At 41.2% G+C, this 12,818-nt stretch overlaps 1 protein-coding gene across 1 annotated transcript in view; it reads left to right on the top strand.

The window, feature by feature from the left end:
- LOC109937103 (dedicator of cytokinesis protein 2-like) overlaps positions 1-12,818 on the top strand; it is a 587,118-nt gene that overhangs the window by 37,656 nt on the left and 536,644 nt on the right. The gene's annotated exons all lie outside the window — the stretch shown is intronic.

The raw sequence follows: 12,818 nt of genomic DNA, 5'->3' as shown, positions 1-12,818 counted from the left end.
TTGTGGTGGAGCATGAAATTATCCACTTTGGCAGGAAGAAAAGAAAGGCAGCCATTTTTGAAAAAAGGTGAGAGGCAGTGGCTGATGAATAATCAAATTCAAAAAAGTATTAGAAAAGCACATAATATATTCACCTTATTGTAAGGACATTAAAGAAAAAGAGCAATAATTATTTGGGAGAATACAACCTGATAATTGCTAAAAAGGAGAAATGCAAAACTCAACTGTAACTTACTGCAGACTTCTTTGCTTTATTCATTCATTAGATATGGGTCTTGCTGGCTCAGCCAGCATTTATTGTCCATTCCCAATTGGTCTGGAAAAGGTGGTGGTGAGTTGGCTTCTGTCATTGTGGAAGATGGGGTGGGCAGGTGTGTCTGAGTGGGATGCTCTTCAGAGGGCCAGTGTAGACTGGATGGGCTGAATGGCCTTTTTCCACACTGTAGGGATTCTACGAGTGTGTGGGCTTCAGGTTTCCCCTTTAATCTCCATGCAATTGTCTATTTTCTCAACTCTGACCACATTATGCTGTTTATGTCCAGTGAGGAACAGCTCCATGACATCATTGCAAGATTGCTCCAGGGTCCTAAGACCTTTACTCATAAGACCATAAGTTGTAGGGGCAGAATTAGGTCCAGAAAGTCTGTTCCGCCATTTGATCACTGCTGATATGTTTCTCTGCCGCATTCTCCTGCTTTCTCTCCGTAACTCTTGATTCCTTTACTAATCTTAAATACACGTAATTACCTGACCTCCACAGCCCTCTGGCTGAAGAAATTCCTCCTCATCTCAGTGCTCAGCACGGAGGTCAAGCTTATTAGGCTGCAACATTCTGTTTTCTATTTCTCACTTTTTTCAAACGTAATGTTATATTTTCAACTTTCCAATTAATGAGAAAATTTCAGAATTGAACAGGTCATGGCAGATCAAAATCAATGCATCTACTATCTCAGCAACTGTCTCTCAAAACCTTCGGATGCACACCATCAAATCTTGGAGATCTGGCAGTTTTTCATCCAATTTATTTTCTTCAGAATATTTTTAATGTTACAAGCATCAATTTTTTACATTTCCTCACTCTCATTAGATAAGTAATTCCACACAAACCTGGACACGGTATTGTGAAAACAAACACAAGATAGCTGAAAAATTCTGCCACTTTCTCATTGCCGATTATAAATTCTGTCTTTAAGGGACCCACATTTTATTGACCTAATTTTCTTTCTATGTACTTGTGAAAATTGTTATAATCTGTTTCTTGAAAGTTTACTCTCATCCTCTTTTCTCCTTTGTTATCCCTTTGTCATCATTCTTTGTTGATTTTAGAGTCATAGAAGTCCATAGCATAGAGAAAGGCCCTTTGGACCACTGAGTGTGCGCTGGTGAAAATCATCCACCTAACTATTCTAATCCCAGTTTCCAGCACATGGCCCATAGCCTGGTATGTCTTTGCATCGTAAGTGCACATCTAAATACTTCTGAAATGCTATCAGGGTTTCTGCGTCTATTACCCTTACAGGCAGTGAGTTCTAAATACCCACCATTTTCTGGGTGGAGAAAACATCCTCACATCCCTTCTGCCCCTTATCTCAAATCTACGCCTGCTAGTCATTGATCCCTCCAACAACAGGAAATGTTCCTTCCTCCCTATGCTCCTCGTAATTTGATACATCTCAATTATGTCTGATCTCAGTCTCTTCTGCTCTTTGGAAAACAACTCTAGTCTGTCCAAGTCTGTCTTCCTAAATGAAACTCTCCAGCCCAGGCAAAATTATGATAAATCTCCTCTGCAGTGCAATCACTGTGAATAATGTGAATAACAGAACTGCACACAATACTCTAGCTCTGGCTTAAGCAACGTTTTTAATAGTTCCAGCATCATCTCCTTGCTCTTAAACTCTATTCCTCAGCTAACAAAGGGAAGTGTCCCATCTGCTTTCTTAACCATTTTATCCACCTGTCCCGCTACCTTAATCGTATGATGGACATACACCAAGGTCCCTCTGATTCTCAGTGCTTCCCAGTATCCTACCATTCATCATGTATTGTTTGCCTCGTTTGATCTGGCTAAATGCATTGCCTCACACTTACTCAGATTGAAATCTATTTGCCAGTAATCATCACATCTGACCTGCAATCTACATCCTCCTGTAATTAAAAGCTATCCTGTCTACCCAATTTTTGTATCGTCTGTGAACTGACTGACCAACTCTCCTACATTCAAGTCTAAATCATTTATATAAACCAAACAGCAAGGGTCCCGACACTGATCCCTACCTCAACCAGGGATCAGTGTTGGGGCCATTGCTGTTTGGTTTATTACCCTATGTTTCTCGCCTCAGCCAATTGTGGATCCAATTTGTCAAATTTCCTTGGATTCTGTCGGCTCTTACCTTCATTATCAGGCTCCCATTTGGGATCTTGCTAAAAGCCTTGCTGAAGTCCCAGTAGACTGCATCAAAAGCATTGCCCTCATCGACGCACCTGGTGACATCTATGAAAATTTCAATCCACTTGGTCAGATATGACCTCCCTGACTGTTCTTGATTAATCCCTGCCTCTCCAAGTGCAGTTTAATTTTGCCCCTCAAAACTTTCTTCCAATGGTTTGCCCACCGTTGATGTTAGACAGATGGGATGCCTTGAATAACAGTACCACATTGGGTATCCTCCAGTCCTCTGACACCTCTCCTGTGGCCAGAGAGGATTTGAGAGTTGTTTCCAGCACCCCTGCTATTCCCTCCTTTGCCTAACACAGCAGCCTGGGATAAATTATATCTGGGCCTAGATATTTATCTTATTTTAAGCCTGCCAGGCCACTCAAAGCTTCCTTCATTTAGAACCCCAGCTACATCATCCAGTTCCATAGACAAATTACCACTGTGGTCCTTAATATATTCTACTCTTTCCCTAATTATCCTGTACACTTTAATGTACTTGTAAAATAACTTACATTTTTACCTTATTTTACCTGCCTTTATTCTTTAATGCCCCCTTTTCACTCTCCTAATTTTCTTTTTAGTTTCCCTTGCACATTCTGTGCTCCTTTGAATCTTCTCTTGTTTTGAGTCTTCAGTATTTGCTATTAACCTCACTTTCTCTCTTATCCAATCATATATATCCCTCAATATCACCAGATTTGTTGATCCCAGCCTGTAATCTTTACTGGACAGGCAATAACTGTCTGTTTCCTCTTTCCCTGCTTTCTATAGAAGCGCCATTATATCTCCAACCTTCCAGTTAATGAAGGAAAATCAGAATTTAAGAAGTTCTGGAAAATCAAAACCAATGCATTCACTGTCTCTGCAACCATTTCTTAAATCCCTAGGATGCGGACCATCAGATTGTGGAGATTTTGATAGTTTTTCATCCTATTATTTTCTTTAGTATAGTTTTACTTTACAAGCATCAATCATTTTTAAGTCCCTCATCCTCATTAGATACATAATTCCACACAATTTATCATGTATACCTTCTACTGTGCAGGCAAAAACAAGATAACTGTAGAACAGTTCTTCAATTTTTTTCATTGCCCATCGTAAATTCTGCCTTTGAAGGACACATATTTTCTTGACCTAATTTCCTTTTATATACTTGTTACGAGTCTTTCAATCTGTTTCTTGCAAATTTACCTTTGTATTTTATTTTCACCTATCACCTTTAACATCCTTTTGTTGATTTTAAAACACTCATTTTTCTCAAAAGATTTGCTATTCTTTTTAGCAATCATTTAATCATTTTCCTTTCCTAGAATATTTTAATTTAAGACCATCCTTAACTTTTCCAGTTATCCATGGCTCTCCACCTTTACAGACAAGTGTTCTTCTTAAAGAGAGTGCATATTTGTTTAGAATTATGTTCACCATGACTTAACTACTACCATCACATATTTTAATCCAATTACCAATCACTCACACCTCTGTAATTCACTAAATTGCCACAGTAATGGAAGTCATCCAGCCCATTCTGACTGTGCTGGCTCTCTGCAAGAGCAACACAGCTGGTTGCATTTGACTGTCCTTTCCCTGTATCCCTGAGAACACTCTTGCCCTCAAGTACTTATTCAATTCTCTTTTCAAAGCCACAATTGATTCTGTCTCCTCCACACCCTCAGGCAATTTATTCAAGATCAGAATCACTCATTGCATTAAAACAAAAGTTGTCACCATCTCGCCTTTAGGTTTTTTTTGCTATTCACCCTTAATTAGTGTTGCCTGGTTCTCAATTGTTCTATGCATGGGCACAGTTTTCCTTATGCATTTTATCCAGACTTGTCATGATTTTGAACATCTCTACCAAAGCTCCCCTTAAGCTTTTCACTAAAGATAGTAACCTCAGCTTCTCCATCCTATTCACACAACTGAAATATATCATTCCTGTGAATCTTTCTTGCACCGTCTTTAATGCTTTCCCAACCTGCCTAAGGTGTGGAGCTTGAAAGTAGGCAGTGTACCAGTATTCATTAAAGGTTCACCATAACTTCTTGGTTTTGTGATTTATGCCTCCATTAATAAAACCTAGGATCTCATGTGCCTTTTAAAAATCTATAGGCTGTGCCCATATACCTCATGACCTTCCACTCCTGCTCCCCTTTGTGAGTGCAGCCTTTACTTTATCTGGCATCTCCCTGAATTTCTGACCAAAAATGTAGGAAATATCTTTGTCTGAATTGAAAACCCTAGTTTCTGACTTAAACTGTATCACTCTCAAATTTTATTGGCCCAGATATTGTAATAATCATTGAAGCAGTTTTCAATGGAGTGTTGAGGATCCCCACTACAGTCGACTCTGTGGGAATTGGCTGGGAAATCAAATTTTCCAATGGGCAGCTTCCCTCTGCAGGAAAACTTCAAAAAATAAAGTCCATTGCAGTTGCAGGAATTGCAAGGCTCTGGCTCACTTCGGCTTAACAGTAACCCAGGAAAAGTGATATGACTAAAGACCTACTCTAACGCCTGGGCAACTGTTAAAATAAACCCCTAACTCATCACTGGCTCCTCCTTGGCATACCTCTACCCCCTGCTGGACCTGACCTCTTCTCCCTCCCTTCCTGTTCCCACCCCACTGGCTCTGCCTTTCATCACCTCCCATCTCGGCCCAACCTGATCCTGCCGAAGTTGACCACCTGAAGCTCAACATGGACTCCCTGCTTTAGGACTGTAATACTGAACTTTTATCTTTAGTTCTTTGTTTTTCTAATTTTACACATAAGATTTTCTAGCTAGGTATCTTTGTACCTATCTTTACGAGAACTGTAATGCTGATCTTTATTTCTTCATTATTTCTTTATTTCTTCACTTTTCTAATTTTATATTTAAGATTTTGTCCCTAAATGTCTTTGTACCTAAGATGGCACTGGAAATGGTGACTTTGCACACTTTTTGCTGGACCCGTGTATCCCTGCACTTGAGAATATGTGACAACAAATCTAATTCTAATTCCCGCAAAATACTTTCGACACGTCAGGACCCTACCAAACTCCCAATATTACCCTAAATGCTCATCCACTTACCTGGCACCCATACCACCTGGCATACTATCCCCTCACCCATTTGACACACAACTCCTTCACCTACTTACCTGTCCACTTACATTACACATTTCTCTTTCCTCAGCTTTCCTCAGCTGCTGTCAAAGTGCCTTTGGGACATGAAATGCTTGAAATATGTCAGGAAGCGTTCTTAAGCTAAGGTGTACATTGGCATGCAGCACTACCCTGCACTGAGTACATTACTCCCCAGCTATCTCTGGTGGATGCATATTTTACAGAGGGTTACAGTCAGTCAACTCTGTTCTGCCAGTAATGGAAATATCTGAGCCAACATGAAATTCTATCATGTTACAGTTTTCCTAGAAGTGATCTGCTCATATGTTTCATTCCTCGCAATGGGAGCTTTCTGTGTTCAAATTGACAGCTACATTTCCTACCTTCCAACAATGGTTACACTTCAAGATTACCTTATTAGATTTCAAGTGCTTTGCAACATGCTGAGGTGATAAAAAGAATACAGCAGAAATGGGGCCCATAGTAGGAGAGTCTGCTACAACAGGAATGCATAATGGAGGAAGTAAGGTTTGGCTGAAATTGCACAAGCCTGACTGTGGGAAAGAGGATCCAGATAAGCAAGAATTAGGAATGGCAACAGGCCATTCAACCCCTTGAGCCTGTTCTGCTACTCAAAAGACTGAGCTGATTGTGGCCAAAACTCCACTTTCCTGCCAGACCCACATAATCCTTGACACAATTGTTGGTTGAAGAATCTGTCTAATTCTCCACCGTGAATGATCCAGCCTCCAATGCTGTCTGGGAAGATAATCCCACAGGTTAACAATGAGAGATTAGATCTCCTCATCTTTGACCTAAATAGGAAACCTTCAATTTTTGAACAGTGTCCCCTCGTTCTGGACTCCCTCACCAGTGGAATTATCACACCCGGTCTGTAGAGAATGGCAAGGTTCGAATATCTGTGTGTGACACTTCGGGTCAAATTTTTGATGATGAGATGGAAGATCAATTGTTAAAAAATTGGCAGACTCCCCCCCCCCATTCTTTAAAATAACTCCTTCCCACCATGTTTACATTCTAGGGAGGTGGGATTGAGGGTCTGATTGGATATTGGCCCCAAATCCTGTGGGAGAGGTTAGGAGGCAGCCATGCAACAAGGTGTCGTGAGAAGGCTTGCTCAATTCTCTGGGATCCTACGGTTTCCACGCTGTAGGTTAAGACACTTGGATCATCAAAACCACACTCTCTTTGAGCTCAGTGCTAATTCTCATTGGCTCAGCAGATTTGTGTTTCATACTTGTGCATTTCATGCCTTATTCTCTTTACTTTTCCTTCAAAAATGGCATGGCACTAAGGCTTCCAAGTTCTACCTGTCACTTCCTAAAGTTGTTTGAACTCAGAAATAAATTGGTGCTAAATTCATAGAATCCCTACAGTATGGAAGTAGGCCATTGAGTCCACACCAACTCTCCAAAAAAATCCCACCCAGACCCATGGCCCTGCATTCCCATGGCTAATCCACCTAGCCAGCACATCCCTGGACACTACATACAGAGCAATTTAACATGGCCAATCTATCTAGCCTGCACATCTCTGGACTTTGGGAGGTAAACCAAACCACCCAGAGGGAACCCACACAGACTTGGGGAGAACATGCAAACTCCACATCAACAGTCGCTCAAGCGTAAAATTGAACCCAGATCTCTGGCCCTGTGAGGTAGCAGTGCTAACCACTGGGCCACTGTAAGCTGGAATATTTAGCCTACCTTTAGGCCCATTTTCCAGGCCGTACCTTTGGAGATATGGAGGTGGATTTGGGTGGGAGAGGGGTGTGAAAATCAGATTGGGAAACATGCTAACTTGTCAGACTCAACTCTACCAATACAGATCCCGACCATGTTATTTTCATTCCTGGAAAGTGGGGTGGAGTGGAGTCACAATATGGTTCACAACCTCTCTGAGGAGCTTTGTACATAAAAGATTCTGAGTTGTTGGGTGGGGCAGGTGAATGGTGTGGGGTATTTTTGGTGGATTCCTGGTTGGTGGGAGAGACGACTGGAACTTCTGCAATAGAACTGGCAAAGGGCTAGAGTACTTTGGGTGCAGAAATAGTTGAAAACAGAAGTGGAGATGCAAAACAGGTCCTGCCCATCATATTTAAAGGAATCCTGAATGTGTCTGACTCAGCAAAAATCCAGGCTGTGATGAAATTAAGCAAACATTTGAGCTTGGGTAGGCACTAACTATTGTTGTCATTGGGACCTTCAATATATTGTTAGCTGCTTCTTTGGGAGGAACTGTATTATTTCAAGGTCAAAAACTCAACAGGAAATAACTGGCTTGCTTTCTATAAATATCATTTCAAAAGCAGAATGAGAAGACACGGACTTAGTGATTTGCAAACATAGGAGATATGAGATGCAAAAAAGTCTTTCAACACAAATGGGACAGGGACAGGACCTGTAAACATTGGAAAACAGCAGTAAATAGGGTGAAAGGGTAAAAAATAATTAGCTCTTGAATCTATGGAAGATTCAGAACAAAATAAATGAATTGACAGCACAACCACAGGTTTATGGGTATGATTTTATAGCCATTATTGAGACATAGTCACAAAGCTGGGAAGTAAATGTTCAGATTTATGTGATTTTTCCAAAGGATAGGCAGGAAAGAAGAGTGGTTTGGTTAGCTTTGTTATGGGATGGAATAAGTATGATAGTGAGAAATAGTGTTTGATCAGAAGATGTAGAATTCACATGGGTGGAGGCAGGAGATAAAAGATAAGAAGACACTGATAGGAGTAGTCTAGGCCTCTGACTGTAGCTATACGGTGGGACGCAGAATAAATCAGGAGATAACAAGAACATGGAAAAAAGTCAGTACATTAATTGTAAAATCCGTACAGTGTGGAAGCAGGCCCATCAAGTTCACACTGACCCTCTGAAGACCATCCCTGCTAGACACACATCCCTACTACCCTGGAGCAATTTCCCATGGCCAATCTACCTAACCTGCACATGTTTGGACTGTGGGAGGAAACTGGAACACTCAGCAGAAACTCACGCTCAGGGGGAACATGCAAACTCCACACAGACAACTGTCTAAGGCTGGGATCGAAATCAGGTCCCTGGTGCTGTGAGGCAGCAGTGTGAGTCACTGAACCACTGTGACTTTAATCTTCAAACAGATTGGGATGGTCAGATCGGCAAGAGGGAGCCACAAGGAAGAATCCATAGGGTGCATTTCGGATAGTTTCCTAGAACAAAATACTACGCTTCCAAACAGGTATCAGGGTATTTTGGGTCTGGTCATGTGTAATAAAGCAAGTTTAATAAATTATGTCAGAGTAAAAAAATCTCCTGGAAAATTGACCACAATACGGTGAAATTTAGCATTCAGTTAGAGAGGAAGGAACATGGGTTGGAAACAACTTTACTAAGCTTAAACAAAAGGACGATTACACAGGGATGAGGACAGAACTATCTGGAGTGGGCTGGGAAAGGAGTTTTACAGCAAAGACAGTTGAGGAAAATTGGTAAATGTTTAAGAAAATAATTCATGGTTCACAGCTCCCAATGAGGGAAGGTTCCAGGAAGGGGTAATCCAACCATGACTAGCCAGGGAAATTAAAAATAGCATGAAAATAGCATCAAATAGCATGAAAGAAAAAAAAAACATGGCAAAGCTAAGTGGTAAGACAAAGGATTGGGAAAGTTTGTTTTAAAAGCCAGCAAAAGATGAGCAAAAATAAAATAAGGAGAGAAAGATAAACTTTTAGGGTAAGCTTGCAAGTAATATCAAAGCAGACAGTAAGAACTTCTTTAAGTATGTAAAAAGGAAGAGAGAATCCAAAGTTAATGTAGAACACGAGGCTTGAAATGCCAGGAGATGGTAATGGTGAAGGTAAATAATCTTACCAGACAATAGGGCTGCTCTCTCATTAGAGAGAGGTGACTGGTGGAGGTTTAACCTAAGGATCACCAGGCCTCATGATGGAGGAGTTGAATAAATACTTTGCATTAGTCTCCACAGTAGAAGACACTAAGAGCATTCCAAAATTACTAAATAAACGAGGGAGAAATAAGAAGAGGAAATAAAAGTAATAACTAACATTAGAGAAAAAAGTGCTAGGACTAAATGGGTCTTTGTGGGACGAGAGTCCAATGAATCCCTTCGAATTCATGACATGCATCCTAGAATATTAAAATAGGTTGGTACAGTTATAATCGATGCACCTGTCATAATTCTCCAAGAATTCTTAGATTCTGGAAAAGTCCCAGGGGATTGGAAAGCTGTCATAGAATCATAGAGATTTACAACATGGAAACAAACCCTTCAGCCCAACTTGCCCATGCTACCCACTTTTCACAATTAAACTAATCCCATTTGCCTGCATTTGGTCCATATCCCTCCATACCTATCACATCCATGTACATTTCTAAATGTTTCCCTTTTTTTACTTTATTCATTCACGGGATGAGGGCATCACTGGCTAGCCAGCATTTACTGCCCATCCCTAATTGCCCAGAGGGCAGTTAAGAGTCACATGCAGACCCATTAATGTGGGTCTGGAGTCACATGTAGGCCAGACCAGGTAAGGATGCCAGTTTCCTCCCCTAAAGGATATTAGTGAACAAGATGGGTTTTTCTGACAACCGACAATGGATTCATGGTCATCATTAGACTCTTAATTCCAGATATTTATTGAATTCAAATTCCACCATCTGCCGTGGCCAGATTCGAACCTGGCTCCCAGCATGTTATCTAGGTCTCTGGAATAACAGTCCAGCAATAATACCACTAGACCATCGCCTCCCCTTCCACCACTACCTCTGGCAGCATGTTCCAGACACTCACCACCCTCTGTATGAAAAGATTGCCCCTTGAGACCCTTTTGTATCTCTCCCCTCTCACCTTATGACTATGCCCTGTAGTTGTGGACTCTCCCACCATGGGGAAAAGCTGTTGGTTATCTACCTTATCTATGCCTCTCATGATTTTATAGACCTCTATAAGGTCACCCCTCAGTCTCCTAGGCTCCTGGGAAAAAAATGTCCCAGCCTATCTGATCTCTCCTTACAACTCAAACCTTTCAGTCTAGGTGGCATCCTAGTAAATCTTTTCTGCACTCTTTCTAGTTTAATGATATCCTTTCTACAGTAGGGGGACCAGAACTACATGCATTACACCTGTCAATGTAGCACCTTTACTTTAAAAGGGAAGAAGCCAAAAACAGGGAATTATAGGCCACTTAGTTTAATGTCCGTTAATGCGGAGTTGATTATAAAGAATGCAATATCATGTATTTCTAAGTGCTTCACTATGATCAAGCAGAGTTAGCATAGCTTCATGAGGGGGAAATCATGCCTGTCAAATTTACTAGAAATTTTTGAGGGCGTAATGAGCAGGATAGATAAAGGGAATGCAATAGATAAAGTAAGAAATTTGGATTTTTGGAAGGTATTTGATAAGATACTACATGTTTGTCTACTTAATAAGTTAAGAGCCCATGACATTGGGGAATCTATGTTAGTATGGATAGAGGATTGGCCAACTTATTGAATAAAGAGAGTTGAGATAAAGAGGACGTTTCCTGACAGTAACCTGTAATTAATGGAGTGCTACAGAGGGCAGTGCTTGGGCCAATATGTTAATTCATGAGTTTGTGGAAAGTGAGTAATCTATCACCAAGTTTGCCGATGACACAAAAATGAATGGGAAGTCAAGTGGCTGGTCGGAGTCTGCAGAGAGATAGACCGGTTAAGAGAATGGGCAACATATTAGTTAATGGAATATCATAGAATCCCCACAGTGTAGAAACAGGCCCTTCGGCCCAACAAGTCTGCACCAAACCTCAGAGCATCCCAACCAGACCCACCCCCCTGTAACCCACCTAATCTACACATCCCTGAACACTATGGGCTATTTAGCATGGCCAATCCACCTAGCCTGCACATCTTTGGATTGTGGGAAGAAACCAGAGCATCTGGAGGGAACGGACACAGACATAGGGAGAATGTGCAAACACCACACAGACAGTTACCTGAGGATGGAAATGAACCCAGGTCCCTGGCACTGTGAGGCAGCAGTGCTAACCACTGAGCCACCATGCTGCCCTAAATATAATGTAGGAAAATGTGACAGTATGCACTTTGACAAGAAGAATAGAGGAGTGGAATATTATTTAAATGGAGAAAGTCCACAGAAAGCTACAGCACAGAGGGATTTGGGAATCCTTATGCATAAATCACAGGAAGGTAGCACTCAAGTTCAGCAGGTAATAGGGAGGGCGAATGGAATGTTGGTTTTTATTTCAAAGGCAATGGGCTATAAAACTAGGGAAGTCTTCTTGAAAGTGTACTAAAGTACTAGTGAGGCTACAACTGAAATACAATGGACAGTTTTGGGCCCCTTATCTAAAGAAAGATATATTAACATTGGAGGCAGTCTGGAGAACCTTCCTTAGCATGATTCTGGGTTTGGAGGGATTGTCTTATGAAGAGATATTGAGTTGGTAGAGTTTGTACTCAGTGCAGTTTAGAAGATTGTGGGTCTACTTTCTGGAAAAATGTAAGATCCTGAGGGGACTTGACAGGATAGATGCAGAAAAGTTGTTTCTCTTGTAGGAGAGTCTAAGACCAGAAGGTGTAACCTTAGAGTAAGGGGTTGCCCGTTTATGATAGACTTGGAGGAATTTCTGTCTCCGAGGTTAGTGAATCTGTGGAATACTTTACCACAGAGGGCTGTCGAAGCTGGGTCATTAAAAATATTCAAGGCTGAGATAGACAGATTTTGAATCCATAAGGTATCAAGGGCAACGGATAATGGTGGGAAAGTGGAGTTGAGGATTATCAGAGCAGCCATGATCTTGTTGAATGGCAGAGCAGATTCAATGTGTTGAATGGCCTGCTTCTGCTCTAAGAATGGTTTAGGTTTGGAATGCACTGTCTGAAAGTGTGGTAGAGGCAAAGTCAGTTGAAACATGCAAGAGGACATCTGATGACTATTTGGATAGAAATAATAGAACATAGAACATAGAACATAGAACATAACAGCGCAGTACAGGCCCTTCAGACCTCGATGTTGCACCGACCTGTGAAACCAATCTGAAGCCCATCTAACCTAAACTATTCCATTATCATCCATATGTTTATCCAACGACCATTTAAATGCCCTTAAAGTTGGCGAGTCTACTATTTTTGCAGACAGGGCATTCCACGCCCTTACTACTCTCTGAGTAAAGAACCTACCTCTGACATCTGTCCTATATCTATCACCCCTCAATTTAAAGCTATGTCCCCTCGTGCTAGCCA

This window comes from Rhincodon typus, chromosome 12, assembly GCF_021869965.1.
Source record: "Rhincodon typus isolate 14 chromosome 12, sRhiTyp1.1, whole genome shotgun sequence".
NCBI lineage: Eukaryota > Metazoa > Chordata > Chondrichthyes > Orectolobiformes > Rhincodontidae > Rhincodon > Rhincodon typus.
This window is presented reverse-complemented; position numbering and strand designations above follow the sequence as displayed.